The sequence below is a fragment of the Haematobia irritans genome, chromosome 1, assembly GCF_050003625.1.
Source record: "Haematobia irritans isolate KBUSLIRL chromosome 1, ASM5000362v1, whole genome shotgun sequence".
NCBI lineage: Eukaryota > Metazoa > Arthropoda > Insecta > Diptera > Muscidae > Haematobia > Haematobia irritans.
This window is the reverse complement of record NC_134397.1, coordinates 135,731,507-135,750,247: the sequence shown is the minus strand read 5'-3', so window position 1 is coordinate 135,750,247 and position 18,741 is coordinate 135,731,507. Positions and strand designations below refer to the sequence as shown.

At 27.8% G+C, this 18,741-nt stretch overlaps 1 protein-coding gene across 2 annotated transcripts in view; it reads left to right on the top strand.

Annotated features, from left to right (window-relative positions):
• The first annotated feature begins 9,026 nt into the window (after nucleotides 1–9,026).
• The window catches only part of orb (polyadenylation element binding protein orb), a 332,586-nt gene continuing 322,871 nt past the window's right edge, over nucleotides 9,027–18,741 (top strand). For both annotated transcript variants that reach the window (XM_075291719.1, XM_075291720.1), the window contains exon 1: nucleotides 9,027–10,265. The gene's annotated coding sequence lies outside the window, so the exon portion shown is untranslated. The remainder of the gene's footprint in view (nucleotides 10,266–18,741) is intronic.

Sequence of the window (18,741 nt, the reverse complement as noted above, 5' to 3'; positions counted from 1 at the left end):
GCGAGAACACAGCTGTCTTTGACATTTGCTACGAGTTGCCAATCTTTAAGATGTATTGGCATCTCGAGCAATATTGTGGCGAACGATTAGTTCAACGTAAGCAAAGTACGTTAGCAATGAATAAATAACGTACCATTTTCAAATGTTTTTATTCAGTATAAATACCCCGGCCAACATTTTAACAATTTGACGGCACTTCTTGCAATCCACACCACGTTGAAAACAGAATTTTACCAAGACAAGTTAAATAAAAGGGTTGTCATATTATCTTTACGATGCTTCTGAAATACTTAAGCGTACCTAATGAGGACCCCTCATAAGTATAAAAATAAGATTTAATAAAAATATTGTTTTTCGATTTGTACATTTATTAATTCCGAATTCGTACATCAACATTACTGGGAAATCGAAAAGATCTGTTATGGATTTTGTAGGGACGATCGAAGTTAATTGTGGCATTAGCAGTTTATAAACAAATTGATAGTTAATAAATTTATCGATATAAAAGTAATATATTTAAGATATCTTATAAATGGTAATTTTTTACGAGCTATAGGAATTAAAAAAAACTGGTGGGTTCCGAACACTGTTGCCACACGAGCCAAATAAAATCTACCAAAATTTGGAGAAAATTTTACCAAAAAACTACCAAACAAAAATATCTTATTTTGCAAAATTTTATTTCTATAGAAAATTTTGTCAAAATTGCAATTCTATAGAAAATTTTGTCAATATTTTATCTCGTTGTTGTTTTTTTATTTCAGCTTAAAACCATACATTGACTAAACTACAAGTGTAACTTAACCAACAAAGGAAAATAATGTTTGTCAAATTTATTTGGGCAAAGCCCTATAGACCGCAAGATGGTTGGATGGACGAACGTTTCGGAATTACCACATTCCTCATCAGCATCCTCTACTTGCAGCAAGAAAACAACAACAATGATTAAAGAAAAAACCAACAATAATAAAACAAAACGAAAATTTTATTTCTATACAAAATTTTGTCAAAATTTTATTTCTATAGAAAATTTTTGTCAAAATTTTATTTTTATAGATAATTTTGTCAAAATTTTATTTTTATAAAAATTTTGTCAAAATTTTATTTCCGTAGAATATTTTGTCAAAATTTTATTTCTATAGAAAACTTTGTCAAAATTTTATTTCTATAGGAAATTTTGTCAAAACTTTATTTCTATAGAAAATTTTGTCAAAATTTTATTTCTACCGAAAATTTTGTCAAAATTTTATTTCTATAGAAAATTTTGTCAAAATTTTATTTCTATAGAAAATTTTGTCAAAATTTTACTTTTATAGAAAATTTTGTCAAAATTTTATTTATATAAAAAATTTTGTCAAAATTTTATTTCTGTAGAATATTTTGTCAAAATTTTATTTCTATAGAAAGTTTTGTCAAAATTTTATTTCTAAAGGAAATTTTGTCAAAATTTTATTTCTATAGAAAATTTTGTCAAAATTTTATTTCTACAGAAAATTTTGTCAAAATTTTGTTTATATAGGAAATTTTGTCAAAATTTTATTTCTATAGAAAATTTTGTCAAAATTTTATTTCTATAGAAAATTTTGTCAAAATTTTATTTCTATAGAAAATTTTGTCAAAATTTTGTTTCTATAGAAAATTTTATTAAATTTTTTCTATAGAAAATTTTGTCAAAAGTTAAAAGTTAAATAAAAGGGTTGTCATATTATCTTTACGATGCTTCTGAAATACTTAAGCGTACCTAATGAGGACCCCTCATAAGTATAAAAATAAGATTTAATAAAAATATTGTTTTTCGATTTGTACATTTATTAATTCCGAATTCGTACATCAACATTACTGGGAAATCGAAAAGATCTGTTATGGATTTTGTAGGGACGATCGAAGTTAATTGTGGCATTAGCAGTTTATAAACAAATTGATAGTTAATAAATTTATCGATATAAAAGTAATATATTTAAGATATCTTATAAATGGTAATTTTTTACGAGCTATAGGAATTAAAAAAAACTGGTGGGTTCCGAACACTGTTGCCACACGAGCCAAACAAAATCTACCAAAATTTGGAGAAAATTTTACCAAAAAACTACCAAACAAAAATATCTTATTTTGCAAAATTTTATTTCTATAGAAAATTTTGTCAAAATTGCAATTCTATAGAAAATTTTGTCAATATTTTATCTCGTTGTTGTTTTTTTATTTCAGCTTAAAACCATACATTGACTAAACTACAAGTGTAACTTAACCAACAAAGGAAAATAATGTTTGTCAAATTTATTTGGGCAAAGCCCTATAGACCGCAAGATGGTTGGATGGACGAACGTTTCGGAATTACCACATTCCTCATCAGCATCCTCTACTTGCAGCAAGAAAACAACAACAATGATTAAAGAAAAAACCAACAATAATAAAACAAAACGAAAATTTTATTTCTATACAAAATTTTGTCAAAATTTTATTTCTATAGAAAATTTTTGTCAAAATTTTATTTTTATAGATAATTTTGTCAAAATTTTATTTTTATAAAAATTTTGTCAAAATTTTATTTCCGTAGAATATTTTGTCAAAATTTTATTTCTATAGAAAACTTTGTCAAAATTTTATTTCTATAGGAAATTTTGTCAAAACTTTATTTCTATAGAAAATTTTGTCAAAATTTTATTTCTACCGAAAATTTTGTCAAAATTTTATTTCTATAGAAAATTTTGTCAAAATTTTATTTCTATAGAAAATTTTGTCAAAATTTTACTTTTATAGAAAATTTTGTCAAAATTTTATTTATATAAAAAATTTTGTCAAAATTTTATTTCTGTAGAATATTTTGTCAAAATTTTATTTCTATAGAAAGTTTTGTCAAAATTTTATTTCTAAAGGAAATTTTGTCAAAATTTTATTTCTATAGAAAATTTTGTCAAAATTTTATTTCTACAGAAAATTTTGTCAAAATTTTGTTTATATAGGAAATTTTGTCAAAATTTTATTATTATAAAAAATTTTGTCAAGATTTTATTTCTATAGGAAATTTTGTCAAAATTTTATTTCTATACAAAATTTTGACAAAATTTTATTTCTACAGAAAATTTTGTCAAAATTTTGTTTATATAGGAAATTTTGTCAAAATTTTATTTCTATAGAAAATTTTGTCAAAATTTTATTTCTATAGAAAATTTTGTCAAAATTTTATTTCTATAGAAAATTTTGTCAAAATTTTGTTTCTATAGAAAATTTTATTAAATTTTTTCTATAGAAAATTTTGTCAAAATTTTATTATTATAGAAAATTTTGTCAAGATTTTATTTCTATAGAAAATTTTGTCAAAATTTTATTTCTATAGAGAATTTTTGTCAAAATTTTATTTCTTTTTTTGATTTCAGTTTAAAACCATGCATTGACTAAACTATGTTACAAGTGTAGCTTAACCAACAGAGAAAAGGATGTTTATCAAATTTATTTGGGCAAAGCCCTATAGACTGCAAGATGGTTGGATGGACGCACGTTTCGGAATTACCACATTTCACATCAGCATCCTCTACTTGCAACAAAAAAACAACAACAATGATTAAAGAAAAAAACCAACAATAACAAAACAAAACGAAAATTTTATTTCTATAGAAAATTTTGTCAAAGTTTTATTTCGATAGAAAATTTTGTCAAAATTTTATTTCTGTACAATATTTTGTCAAAATTTTATTTCTATAGAAAATTTTGTCAAAAATTTATATCTATAAAAACGTTTGCCAAAATTTTATCTCTATAGAAAATTTTGTCAAAATTTTATTTATATAGAAAATTTTTTCAAAATTTTATTTCTATAGCAAATGTTGTCAAAATTTTATTTCTATAGAAATTTTGGCCAAAATTTTATTTCTATAGAAAATTTTGTCCAAATTTTTTTTCTATAGAAAATTTTATCAAAATTTTATTTCTATAGAAATTTTGACAAAATTTTATTTCTATAGAAAATTTTATTAAATTTTTTTCTATAGAAAATTTTGTCAAAATTTTATTATTAAGGTGAGTATTAAGTTCGAGTTTAGCCGTTAAATTTCACTAAAGTGAAAACTAAATCAGTAAAAAAAACCCATAAAATTATACATATTTGTGCAGATTTCATTATAATTTGATGGGGAATATCCCAAAGCAATTTTTCACAAAGTTTGTATTCCTTAAAATGGATTATTAAAGAAAAGTAGTAGTGAAAAAATGACGATTTTAGCGGCTAAACTCGAACTTAATACCCACATTTATAGAAAATTTTGTCAAGATTTTATTTCTATAGAAAATTTTGTCAACATTTTATTTCTATAGAAAATTTTGTCAAAATTTTATTTCTATAGAAAATTTTTGTCAAAATTTTATTTCTATAGAAAATTTTTGTCAAAATTTTATTATTATTTATTTCTATAGAAAATTTTGTCAAAATTTTATTTCTATAGAAAATTTGGTCAAAATTTTATTTCTATAGAAAATTTGGTCAAAATTTTATTTCTATAGAAAATTTGGTCAAAATTTTATTTCTATAGAAAATTTGGTCAAAATTTTATTTCTATAGAAAATTTGGTCAAAATTTTATTTCTATAGAAACTTTTGTAAAATTTTATTTCTATAGAAAATTCCAAAAAAGTCAAAATTTTCTTTCTGTAGAATTTTGCTAAAATTTTATTTCTGTAGAAAATTTTGTCAGAATTTTATTTCTAGAAAAAGATCTACCAAAACGTCAAGAATTCTACCAATCTACCAAACATTACAACATCTACCATGTTTGGTGGAATTCTACCAATTGGGGCAACCGTGTAAGATACCCATTTTTAAGTCGAATCACTTAATTATAAAGACAAAACGACTTCATTGAAAAATGTATCGACTTTTGGACAAGGAAAAAACTTTATATTATAGAAATGCGGTTCAGATTTAGATATAGCTCCCATATATATCTTTCGACCGACTTAGACTCGTACGACCACCAGATGTCCAAATTTCACTCCGTAAATGGGGTCCCAAAACCAGGGATGTTAACTTATTTATGCGAAATAATATGCCTGCCTATTTTTTCGTGCGAAAAATCCAAGGTTGTATAAATATGTGCTTGAAATTGCTCAAAACCAAGATTCCGGATTTATTCCGCGCTAACGTTTTTTATATGGAGTATAACAGTTTTTCGTGCGAAAACGTGATCTTAGTACTAGGCTTTATACAGAAAAAAAAACAATAGCTCCGTTCGCGAACACGATAATTTTTGATAATTATCACAATTTTAACTGGAAGTTACTCTAAAAAGGCAGCAAAAAAGAGCCAGAGGGAGAGAGATAAATTTTGACATTTGAGAAATAGAGAAGTTGCAAGTTTTTGCTGGAAAATATTTTCCAGTAAAAACTTGCAAGAGCTATCACATTATTACCAGCTATTTTCTAATCATAAACAAATTATACGTGCAATTTATTTCAGAGTGTCAATTAGAAGTTTATGGTGAATTGTTACTGGATGACGTTCGCGTACATTTCTGCTAATTTTAGCAAAGAGAATAAAATCCATGTTTACTCCCTTGCAAGTTTTTACTGGGAAATATACCTAACATTATTTTGTTTCGATCACGAAATTAATTGATCCAATTATTGATGATATCAATCTCCGACACCAATTATATTAATTGATTCAAGTAATTGATTGAATTTTGTTTTTATTAAAAAATTAATTTGATAAATAATGGTCAGCTTCTTATTGTCCGATTAGTACATAACCGGAGGATAGGCCACCGATTAGTAAAATTTTTGTATAGAATCAGAAGTTTTATTGACACGATAAATAATAACAAATATATAAAGCAGTAAGTTCGGCCGGGCCGAATCTTAAATACCCACCACCATGAATCAAATATTATAGTTTCCTGTGAAAATTTCAGGGGTATTTGGTGACATGCAGATCAGTTCAACCAGTACACTTACCGAAGATAAATTCAAAGATTTTACCTATGAAGACTAGATCAGATTCTGGATTTATAAGAACCTTATTTGTTTGTGTTTTAGAGGAATCATAAACATCGTGTGCAAGTGTGCATGAAAATTAAATGAAAATGAAATAACGCCTTGATTTAAAATCTAACATCTGTAGATTTTTACCAACATTATTTAAATGATTACCAGAAGTAAAATCTGAAAACTATAATTCAGTTGCAAGCAATTTTAATTATCAGTGCACATGGACCGACATTCACCATTTTCGGCACACCTCTTTATGTTTCTAAAATACTTCTAGAATTAAAATTCCATGCAAATTTGATAAAAAAACTATGGTTTCTAAAAGCCCAAGAAGTAAAATCACGAGATCGGTCTATTTGGAAGATAAACCAAAACATGGACCAATACACGCCATTTTCGGCACTCATATTTAAGGTCCTAAAATACCTGCAGATTTCTCATTTCAGGCAAATTGGATAAAAACTACGGATTCTAGAAGCCTAAAAAATAAAACCATTTCTTGCACACCTATTTGTATTCCTAAAAACCTCCAGATTTTCGATTTCAGGCAAAGTGGACAACAATTACGGTTTCTAGAAGCCCAAAAATTAATATCGGTCTATCTGATGGCTATATCAAAACATGGACCTATACTCACCATTTTCGGCATAGCTTTTTATGGTCCTAAAATACCTCTAGATTTCCAATTTGAGGCAAGTTAGATAAAAACTACGGTTTCTATAAGCCCAAGAATAAAATCTGGAGATCGGTCTATATAGGGGCTATATAAAAACATGGTCCGATACTCATCATTTTCAGCACACCTCTTTAGGGTTTTAAAATACCTCTAGATTTCTAATTTCAGGCAAATTGGATAAAAACTACAGATTTTAGACGCCCAAGAAGTAAAAACTGGAGATCGGTCTATATGGGGGCTATACCAACACATGGACCGATACTCACCATTTTCGGCACACCCCTTTATTGTTCTAAAATACCTCTAGATTTCAAATTTCAACCAAATTGGATGATAACTACGGATTCTAGAAGCCCAAGAAGTAAAATCGAGAAATCGGTCTATATGAGGGCTATACCTAAACATCAAGTGATAGTCACCATTTATGGCACACCTCTTTATGGTGCTAAAATACCTCTAGATTTCCAATTTCAGGCAAATTGGATAGAAACTATCGATTCTAGAAGCCCTAGAAATATAATCGGCCTATATGGGGCCTATATGGGGCATATATGGGGGCTATACCGAAATATGGAACGATACTCACCATTTTTGGCAAACCTCTTTGTGGTCATACAATACATCTAGATTTCCAATTTCAGGCAAATTGGATAGAAACTGAGGTTTTTATAAGCCCAAGACCCTAAATCGGGAGGTCGGTTTATATGGGGACTATATCAAAACTTGGACCGGTATAGCCCATTTTCGAACTTGACGTGGCTGCAGACAAAAGGTGAGTTTGCACGATTGCTTTATTATTGAAGACTGTAGCGTGATTACAACAGACAGACAGACAGACAGACGGGCATGGCTACATCGTCTTAGAATTTCTCCCTGATCAAGAATATATATACTTTATATAGTCGATATTTCGATGTGTTACAAACGGAATGACAAACTTATTATACCCCTCTCACCATTCTATGGTGGTGGGTATAAAAAGGGATTGAGAAACCGGCCCTTAATCTTTATATTGGAAATTTTAAAAGTCAATTAATTTTTTTTACTGAATATATATATATATATATATATATATATATATATATATATATATATATATATATATATATATATATATATATATATATATATATATATATATATATATATATATATATATATATATATATATATATATATATATATATATATATATATATATATATATATATATATATATATATATATATATATATATATATATATATATATATATATATATATATATATATATATATATATTGGACATTATTATTCAATAATATAAATGTAAATATACTTTTTCTGTGTGTTGATATGAGATCATTGTACTTATGTCAATATTTTTTTGAGTGTACAAATTCTATCTAAAATTGTATTCGTTTTACTAATATTTTTTGTTTTGTTCATATCAAGAATAAGAAAAAAATTAAAAACTTTATTTTGGTATTGAATTTCGCTTAGAAATGCGTTCAGTTTTATTCAATTGCTTGTTGAGAAATATCCATTCTTTACTGTTGAGGGTAAATGTGTAAATATAACCATAGCGATAGGCGGTAGGCGAAACATTTCCGCCGCGACAACAAATACAAAATTCCCTCTTTCCTTGTTTTCGAGTGTTTTTCCAATTAAAGACTTCATTGAGCATTTTTCCAATTAAATACTTCATTGAGTTTTAAAAATATTCAATTAAAAATTTAATTGATTCCACAATTTTTTTAATTGAAACAAAAATCAATCACAAAAATTAATAGTATCATTTAATTTTTTTAATTGGATCAATTAATTTTTTAATTGACACTATCATTTTTGTGATTGATTAATTGGATCAATAAATTTCGTGATTGAACACAAAAATAATTTTTTTGTGTGTAGCATGACTTTTCAATATTTAATAAATGAGATGAATAAACACATGTAATGTAATGTTATTTCAAGAAAAAAAGAATTTCAGTCGCGGATTTTGAGCTTTCCATAAGAAATACACGTAAACAAGTGTTTGCCTACCGCCTATCGCTATGGTTATATTTGCACACTAAAGCCTATTTTTTGAAGGCCCGATTTTCTTTCACTTGCTACCTATTACACAACGTTGTCTTTCGAATTTTTATCTGCATGTATATAAAGTTATTATTCCTGATTTCTGAATAAATAGTACTACTGCTCTCCCAACAATCCCCAGTGACAACCCCAAAACTCTGGCATTGGCAATCCCGGCCAATAGCGAACTTGTTTGAAACCAACCAAGCCTAAAGTTGCAGTTGCTAAACACTCCTTTGCCTTTAGACCACATCATACAACAGAAACAGATGGGGAACTTTACTCCAAGCAAATCCTCAAAATCCTGCACAGTCTCTTGATTTTATTCGAAAGGTGAGGTTTTATTTCTACAAGCGCTCTTCAGCTAACCAACCCAAACGAGAACGATAGACACAGGACAAGGAAGAATAAAATACAAATATAAAAATATTTTCATTAGATTCCTTAGAACAAATTGAAAAGAAATTTTATTCTTAAAAATATGAATAAATGTATTTTCTGTTGTGTGTCCTGAGTCGTGTGATGATCCAAGCAAACTAAGTGTTCACTTAACTTTTACGTTTTTATTAACAAAAAAAGGAATACAAAAGCAAAAGAAGAGACTCTAAATCAACTAATAAAACAAAAACCAAGAAGGAAAAAAACTACAACTCTCAAATGTACGTTTTTGGTGTTTTATGTATTATTCTCATGTGATAAAAAAAACCAAATCTTTTTTTATCATCATCCTCGTGTATCGTTCTCTCTCTATGTACGTGTGTTTGTTCTGTTATAAATAAAATAAGGTAGAGTTTATGAACATACATCGTAATATTATACCCAAAAATAAAGAAATAGGAACAGTGCGGTTGTAAATTTTGTTGTAATTTTGTTTTTGTCTTGTAAAATCCCAAAAAAATTGTTTTCGGATCTCCAACCGACCGAAAAAACAACGCCGAAAACCCCAAAAAGAACGAACAAGTGTCAAATAGAGCAGCTTAAGTAACACACAAACACGTGGGAGAAAAAATATCACACACGCACAAACACACATTATAGTGCTATCAATCTGTACACCTCCCCCACTCTCTTGTGCTCTTCAACTCATCACATTAGTTGGGGAGTTGTAACTCAGGCTTTTAACTAACGGTGAATGAATTTTTTTAATGCGTATCGGACAGTCAGACCTATTCGACAAGTGTCGATTGTTTCAAACGAAAAAAATGTGCTGCTAGAGTTTATGGTTTTCGGTTCGGACCCTTCGTCGCTGGTGTAGTGATGAGTGAATAATAAAAGTAAAGAACAAAAAAAAAAAACTAAAATCTCAAAAGAGAACAAAATTAATAGAAGAAAACTAAGAACAACAACTTCGACTATTGAATGGGGCTATAGAAAAAAATGTGCTTTTAATGACTCTACAAGCCAGCAAGCAGTCGGTCTCTTCGTCTCTCCCTCAATAGTGAGTGCATTTAATTGAAGTTCTTCTTGACTCTGCATTGAAGAGTGGGGAAATTTGCATTTGTTGGTTGCTGCTACATCCCAAGAAGGCCAATACGATTACTTTGCTTTCTCCAAAGGTAAGTGCTCACCAAATTGTATTCACCTCCCTTTCCCCCATCATCAAAAGTAGGTGATGGTATATTGCCTGAACAACATTTAGAACTTTTAATTAAAAATAAGACTATGGAAACAGAAAAGGTGAAATGAAAACTTAACGCCATCAACCACCAGCTAGGCAAAGTCAAGGCATTGAATAAAATTCAAAATTCATTGGAATTCAAGTGCGGCATTTACTATTCCGATGATTCCGTTCTCCCAACCCACTACCATCTTACCAACATAGTTTTGTTCTTCTTCTTGTTCTTCTTAGTTAGTTTGGTTAGTTATGTCTTTCATACTTTCTCAATAAATGCCAAAAACAACTGGAACAACAAAAACGTATTAAACTTGAGAAACCTCATAATGAGCAGAGGCATCGCTATAAGCATCATCATTATTATCTTTTTTCCCCATCACATCTCCCCTTTCCATTCACAACCCCATAATCCCATCATGTCATGTGTTTGCCGTTGTAAACGCACACCATCGAAGAAAAAAATATATATCAGCTGAACGGACAAATGGTAATTGTGAAGTGGGAACATTTGCCAAAAAGAGCCTCTTGTTGTTTTTTTGTTTGTCCTCTACTTGGATATGTCACGTTTCTCTTGTAATACAGGGTGTATCGAAAATTAATGTTTTTTTTTATTCACCACAATAGGAGAAAAGGGATATATTGATAATCAATTTGTTTTATCCAAAGTGCATTTTTTTCAATCGATTGAGATGATAAAATCAGTTTAAAATTAAAATTTAGAGCTTTCTTGTTGTATGTGCAGAAATGGTATACACTGAAAACATATTGTCCTAATATGAAGGATTGCGTAATATAAATTATAACACCCGTAATTTACATAATACTACACTCAAAAAATCGGCAGGACATCTGCGTTTGTAATAGAGTTTAGTTCAATTTTCTAAAATGACCCAAAATTTGCATTCCTATTTTTTGAGTGTAAGGACATATATCTTTAAAATAAATAGATTAATTAGATATAAATAATATATAGATTAATTAGATATAAATAATTGAATCTTTAAATTATTGATAAAAAAATATCAAGGTTTATTTTGCGGATATTTTATCATTGGTTTCAAGTTTTTTTTTGAAATTTTAATTAGATAGTAACCCTGAAAAGTCATCGTTATTTTTTGTACAATAACGTCATCCTTCGTTGTTTTGACTACGGCTTATTTTAAGACGCTATAAGTTGCATTGGTCAGCAAAAACTAGAACCAAAATTAATTTTATTTTCTTATTCAATTTGGTTTTAATTAGTATAAAACAACAAGTATATACAGCAGTAAGTTCGGCCGGGCCGAATCTTAAATACCCACCACCACGAATCAAATATAATAGTTTACTTTGAAAACTTATCGTCGTAGCGGGTTACTTGATAATATATAGCATTTTAGGGGATTTGATGACAAATCTTCTCCCAAGCAAATCAGTTCAACCAGTACGCTTCCCGAAGAAAAAGATTCTGGATTTATGATAACCAATTTTATTTGAGTTTTAGAGAAATCTTGATTTGAAGTCCTAGAAATAAATTCGGGAGTTAGATCTATATGGGGCCTATACCAAAACATGGACCAATACTCACCACCTCTTAATGTTCCTCAAATACCTCTAGAATTCCACTTTCAGACGAATTGGTGAAAACTACGAATTCTAGAAGCCCAAGAAGTAAAATCGAGAGTTCCGTCTATATAGGGGCTATAGCAAAACATGGACCGATACGGACCATTTTCGACACACCTCTTTATGGTCCTAAGATACGTCTATATTTCTAATTTCCTGCAATTTGGATAAAAACTACGTATTCTAGAAGCTCAAGAAATAAAGTCGGGAGATCGGTCTATATGGGGGCTATACCAAAATATAGACCAATAGGTACCATTTGCGACACACCTATTTGTGATCTTCAAATACCTCTAGATTTTCAATTTCAAGCAAATCGGCTAGCAAATATAGTCTCTAGTCGCCCAAGAAGTAAAACCGAGAGATCGGTCTATATGGGGGTTAAACCAAAAAATGGACCGATACACCTCAATTTCGGCACACATATTTGGGGTCCAAAATACCTCTAGATTTCCTATACCAAACATGGTCCGATGGGCACCATTTTCGGCACACCTCTTTATGGTCCTCAAGTATCTCTAGATTTTCAATTTCAGGCTAATTGGACAAAAACTACGTTTTTTTATAAGCACAAGACCCCAAATCGAGAAATCGGTTTATATAGGGACTATATCAAAACTTGGACCGATATAGCCCATCTTCGAAATTGACCTGCCTGCAATAAAAACACGAATCTGTGCCAAATTTCAGGACGATAGCGCAAATATTTATTGAAGGCTGTAGCGTGATTACAACAGACAGACAGACAGACAGACGGACATGCTTATATCGTCTTAGAATTTCTCCCTGATCAAGAATATATATACTTTATATAGTCGGAAGTCGATATTTCGATGTGTTACACACGGAATGGCAAACTTATTATACCCCCATAACCATTCTATGGTGGTGAGTATAAAAATGTTTAAACAAAAATGTCAAATTTAGGGTATTAAGTTGAAATTTGCGTTCTTTTGATAAAGTCGTTTGTCTTGACGTAAGGCAAATTTTCCTTAAACTAGAGGAAAACGCTCATGATTTTATGAAATAATCTTTAAATTAATTGAGATATTGAATCTTTAAATTAAAGATAAAATACATAAAATATGGACTGCTTATTCTGAGAATTTTTTATCTTTGGTTTAGAGTTTTTGTTTTTTGAAATAAAAAAAAAACATTTTTTTATTTATAAGTATCTGTTATATTTGGATTTTTAAATTTTTTTAAACTGATATTAATGTGTTATACATACCGAAAAGAGAATGGGAATTTGATTTCATATATAAAATCAATACCAAAATTCTTAAGAAGGAAGATCCAAATTTTTTTGTTGTAAATATATACCGAAAGAGAATATATAATATATAAGAGAAAAGAATGTTATATACCGAAAAGAGAATAGGAATTTGATAAAGTAGATACATATCCTACTTTTAATTTCATATCATTGGAATCAATACCAAAATCTTTAAGAGGGAGGTCAATATTTTTGTGTAAAATCATGATTATCAAGGGGACTCCTTGACGTGAATTTTATATTTTAAAATAAATGTAAAGTCAAAAAAACTTTACTTTGATCTAAAGATTTTGACCTTCTCTTAAGGATTTTGGTATTGCTATTTTTTTAATAAAGCTGTTCACGTACGAATAAATGCCTTTTTAAAAATCTAAATTATAAAGGATGTTTCAAAGGGAAAAAATGTTTTCTTAATTAAGAAAAAAAACTTTAAACCAAGAATGTAAAATCCTCAAAATAAGTCTTGGCTTATATTTGAAGCCACTTTATCTCAAATTTAAAGATAGAATATATCAGTTAATTTGACACCGATTTCTATAAATTAAAAATGTTTTTCTTTACTTTAAGGAAAATTTGCCTTACTGTAAAGACCTACTACTTTTACGGGGGGACGTAAATTTTCAAAATTTGTGTCTTAAATTTATGAAAAAAATTAAATCAACTTTCGTGAGACTTTTGTTATAAAAATTAATCACTGATAAATGGACAGTTCCCAAATAAGGACATAATTTACGCAACCGTGGGTGTTCACTTCGTAAAGGTTTTATTATATACATTGGAAAAATATTTGACAGAAATAAAAAAGAATCCGTCGTCACAGTCAAATTAATAAATAATATTAGCTCATACAACAATCCCTCGGTTTACGTTGTTTCGATTTATGTCGTCAAATTTTTCTTTCCATCCAACTTCGATTTACATACGTCGCCATTCGATTTATGATCCAATTAATTTTTTAATTGAAATGTCTTCAATCACAGAAATGATTGTATCAATTAATAAACTAATTGAAAGTCAAATAAAAAATTAATTGATCCAATTAAAAAAATAATTGATACTATTAATTTTTTGTGATTGATTTTTATTTCAATTAAAAAAATTGCTGAATCAATTAAATTTTTAATTGTATAATTTTTAAAACTCTATTAAGACTCTAAATGAAAAAAATCATGAAATTTGTTTCTGTGTATATTTTACTAAAGCCGATTTAATTCCACTTTGGTTCATGGAATAATTATGTTTTGAGAAAGTTTCCATGATTTTAATAATTGTTTGCGTACGTTTGCGTACATTAACTAAATTCGTGCCACCCACAAAATAGTTCAGAGTTTCTTCAAATTTGTACATATTACCAATAATGCGCCCATCTTGAACTTCGTATGGCACTAAAGAAATTTTTGCAATTTTCAACTCCAAGTTTTTGCTTCAAACTACGAAATTTTCCTTAATGGTTAAAAAATAAATTTTCCTTAATAGTTAAAAAATTTTAAACTTTCTTGATCTTATCGAAAATTATTTACTTATTTTTGTGAAATCGGCTTGACATCTTCCTTTTTAATAAAATTTAGTTAACATTTTCTGAAACCAACTAAAAAGTAACTAAAATTTTCTTTCCTAGTGGTTTCACTGTTTTTTCCGTGCAATTTATAACATATACTTCAAAGTAATTTTAATTAAAAAACTTTAAACCAAAGACGCAAGATCCTTAAACTAAGTCAATGAAGCTTTTTTATTTTTAATTCAAAGATTCAACATTTTAGTTAATTTAAAGATTTTTTGTTTTCATAGTGAAAATTTTTTTCTTTGTTGTACGAAAAAATGAAAATATGACTTGACGGAAGTGTGTGAATTTTATTATTGCCTGTCCTAGATCTAAAGGAAGACACCTTAAAGTAAAGACTTTCTTTTTATTAAAATCTCTTTATTAAAAAAACGAAAACATTGTGATTGGAATTACGTAGATTGTGTGTTGTAAAATTTATGTTGCATTATCTTTCATATTAGGTTAATATTGTTTTCAGTGCATTCAGTTGCTGTTCGCTGTTAAATGACAGCAAACACGGAATGATCTTTTCCCCAGACTTTTGTCTATGAGTGTACCGTACACCATCATGTACCGAAAATTATCGCTAGACCTCACATTATAAATATTGATCGACCTTACATTTAGTCGATTTAGTGCTTTTAGCACCAAATTTAAATCTTTTAGATTTCAAATTTATATCTTTAGATTTCCAAAAATCAAAAAATTGCCTTTTTTGGTGCCTTTCAAAAAAAGCTCCAACCTGGTGCTTTCTGGCGTTTTTATTAAGTGTTTTCGGTAGAATTCTATCATAAATGGTAGATTTTTTTCTGCTTGGTAGATTAGTAGAATTCTTGATGTTTTGGTAGATTTTGCAAATTATTCCTCTCCAACTAAGAGGTACTTTACAAATTGTCTATAGAAATAAAATTATGAGAAAATGTTCTGTAGAATAAAATTTTTACAAAATTTTCTATAAAAATAAAATTTTTACAAAATTTTCTATAAAAATAAAATTTTTACAAAATTTTCTATAGACATAAAATATTTACAAAATTTTCTATAGAAATAAAATTTTGTGAAAATTTTCTATAGAAATAAAATTTTGTGAAAATTTTCTATAGAAATAAAATTTTGTGAACATTTTCTATAGAAATAAAATTTTGTGAAAATTTTCTATAGAAATAAAATTTTCAAAATTTTCTATAGAAATAAAATTTTGACAAAATTTTCTATAAAAATTAAATTTGGACAAAATTTGCTATAGAAATAAAATTTTCTATAGAAATAAAATTTTGACCAAATTTTCTAAGGAAATAAAATTTGAGATAATTTTTCTACAGAAATAAAATTTTGCGAACATTTTCTATAGAAATAAAATTTTGACAAACTTTTCTATAGAAATAAAATTTTGACAAAATTTTCTATAGAAATAAAATTTTGACAAAATTTTCTATAGAAATAAAATTTTGAGAAAATGTTCTGTAGAATAAAATTTTTACAAAATTTTCTATAAAAATAAAATTTTTACAAAATTTTCTACAAAAAATAACATTTTTACAAAATTTTCTATAGACATAAAATGTTGACAAAATTTTCTTTAGAAATAAAATATTTACAAAATTTTCTATAGAAATAAAATTTTGACAAAATGTGCTATAGAAAAAAATACCAAATTTTCTATAGAAATAAAATTTTGACAAAATTTTCTATAAAAATAAAATTTTGACAAAATTTTCTATAGAAGTAAAATTTAGACCAATTTACCATAGAACTAAAAATTTGCTATAGAAAAAAATACCAAATTTCTATAGAAATAAAATTTTGACAAAATTTTCTATAGAAGTAAAATTTTGGCCACATTTTCTAAGGAAATAAAATTTTGAGAACATTTTCCATAAAAAAATTTTGACAAAATTTTCTATATAAATTAAATTTTGACAAAATTTTCTATATAAATAAAATGTTGACAAAATTCTATAGAAATGAAGTTTAAGAAAATTTTCTACAGAAATAAAATTTTGAGAAAATTTTCTATAGAAATAAAATTGTGACAAACTTTTCTATAGAAACAAAATTTTGACAAAATTTGCTATAGAAAAAAAATACCAAATTTTCTATAGAAATAAAATTTTGACAAAATTTGCTGTAGAAAAAAATACCAAATTTTCTATATAAATAAAATTTTGACAAAATTTTCTATAGAAATAGAATTTTGACAAAATTTTCAATAGAAATAAAATTTTGACAAAATTTTCAATAGAGATAAAATTTTGATAAAATTTTTTATAGAAATAAAATGTTGACCACATTTTCTAAGGAAATCAAATTTTGAGGATATTTTCCATAAAAAAAAAAAAATTGTTGATAAAATTTTCTATAGAAATAAAATATTTACAAAATTTTCTATAGAAATAAAATTTTGACAAAATTTTTAATAGAAATAAAATTTTGCAAAGTAACATTTTTTGAATTCCTCTCCAACTAAGAGGTACTTAAAAATTTTTCTATAGAAATGAAATTTTGATAAAATTTTCTAAAGAAATAAAATATTTACAAAATTTTCTATAGAAATAAAATTTTGTCAAAATTTCCTATAGAAATAAAATTTTGACACAATTTTTAATAGAAATAAAGTTTTGCAAAATAAGAGTTTTTGTTTGGTAGTTTTTTCATAATACGTTATCCAAATTTTGGTATGTTAGTTTGGGTCGAGTGACAACCGTGATTCCAACGTGAACAATTTTTTTGACGGTGATATTCAATATTTGCTGGTCCAACTAATGCCTAAGGTTGTCTCAATCTCATAGCATGACGATCTTGCAACTTGGCGGACAGCATCAATGGTTTCCGAAAAAATAACTGAGTTTTGCCGAAATTCGTGAAATTCGTCTTGGAGTAAACAATGACTTCGGTTGAAATCACCATCGATAGACACTTGTCCTCAAAAAAGTTTTATCGCTTAAAATTTAATTAAGTTAATCGATGCACTGTTGTTGAGTTAATCAACGTCGAAATGTTTACGATTAAATTCCATTTTTTGGGCGAGAATAATCTTTGCTTTAAACAACACAAATAGCATTCGTAAGACAAAACTTTCTGAGTACGTAATTGGCAGATTACAACACTACACAGAAAAAAATTCTCGAACATCTTATTAAAAATTAAAATTTTAATTGAGATTTAAAAATATTCAATTAAAAATTTAGTTGATTCAACAGATTTTTTAATTGAAACAAAAATCAACTACAAATATTAGTTGTATCAATTATTTTTATACCCTCCACCATAGGATGGGGGTATATTAACTTTGTCATTCCGTTTGTAACACATCGAAATATTGCTCTAAGTCCCCATAAAGTGTATATATTCTGGGTCGTGGTTAAATTCTGAGTCGATCTGAGCATGTCCGTCCGTCCGTCTGTTGAAATCACGCTAACTTCCGAACGAAACAAGCTATCGACTTGAAACTTGGCACAAGTAGTTGTTATTGATGTAGGTCGGATGGTATTGCAAATGGGCCATATCGGTTCACTTTTACGTATAGCCCCCATAAAAACGGAAAATTTGGCTTGCCGATCCTCTAAGAGAAGCAAATTTCATCCGATCTGGCTGAAATTTTGTATATGGTGTTGGTATATCGTCTCTAACAATGTAAACTGATCCCCAGATTTGGCTTGCAGAGCCTCTAAGAGAAGCAAATTTCATCCGATCCGGCTGAAATTTGGTATGTGGTGTTAGTATATGGTCTCTAATGACCATGCAAAAATTGGTCCACATCGGTCCATAATTATATATACCCACCATATAAACCGATCACCAGATTTGACCTCCGGAGAATCTTGGAAGGCCAGAATTCAGCTGATTCAGTTAAAATTTGGTACGTGGTGTTAATATATGGCCTCAAATACCAATGCAAAAATTGGTCGAAATCGGTCCTTAATTATATATAGCCCCCATATAAACCGATTCCCAGATTTGAACTCCGGAGCCCCTTGGAAGTGGAAAATTCAT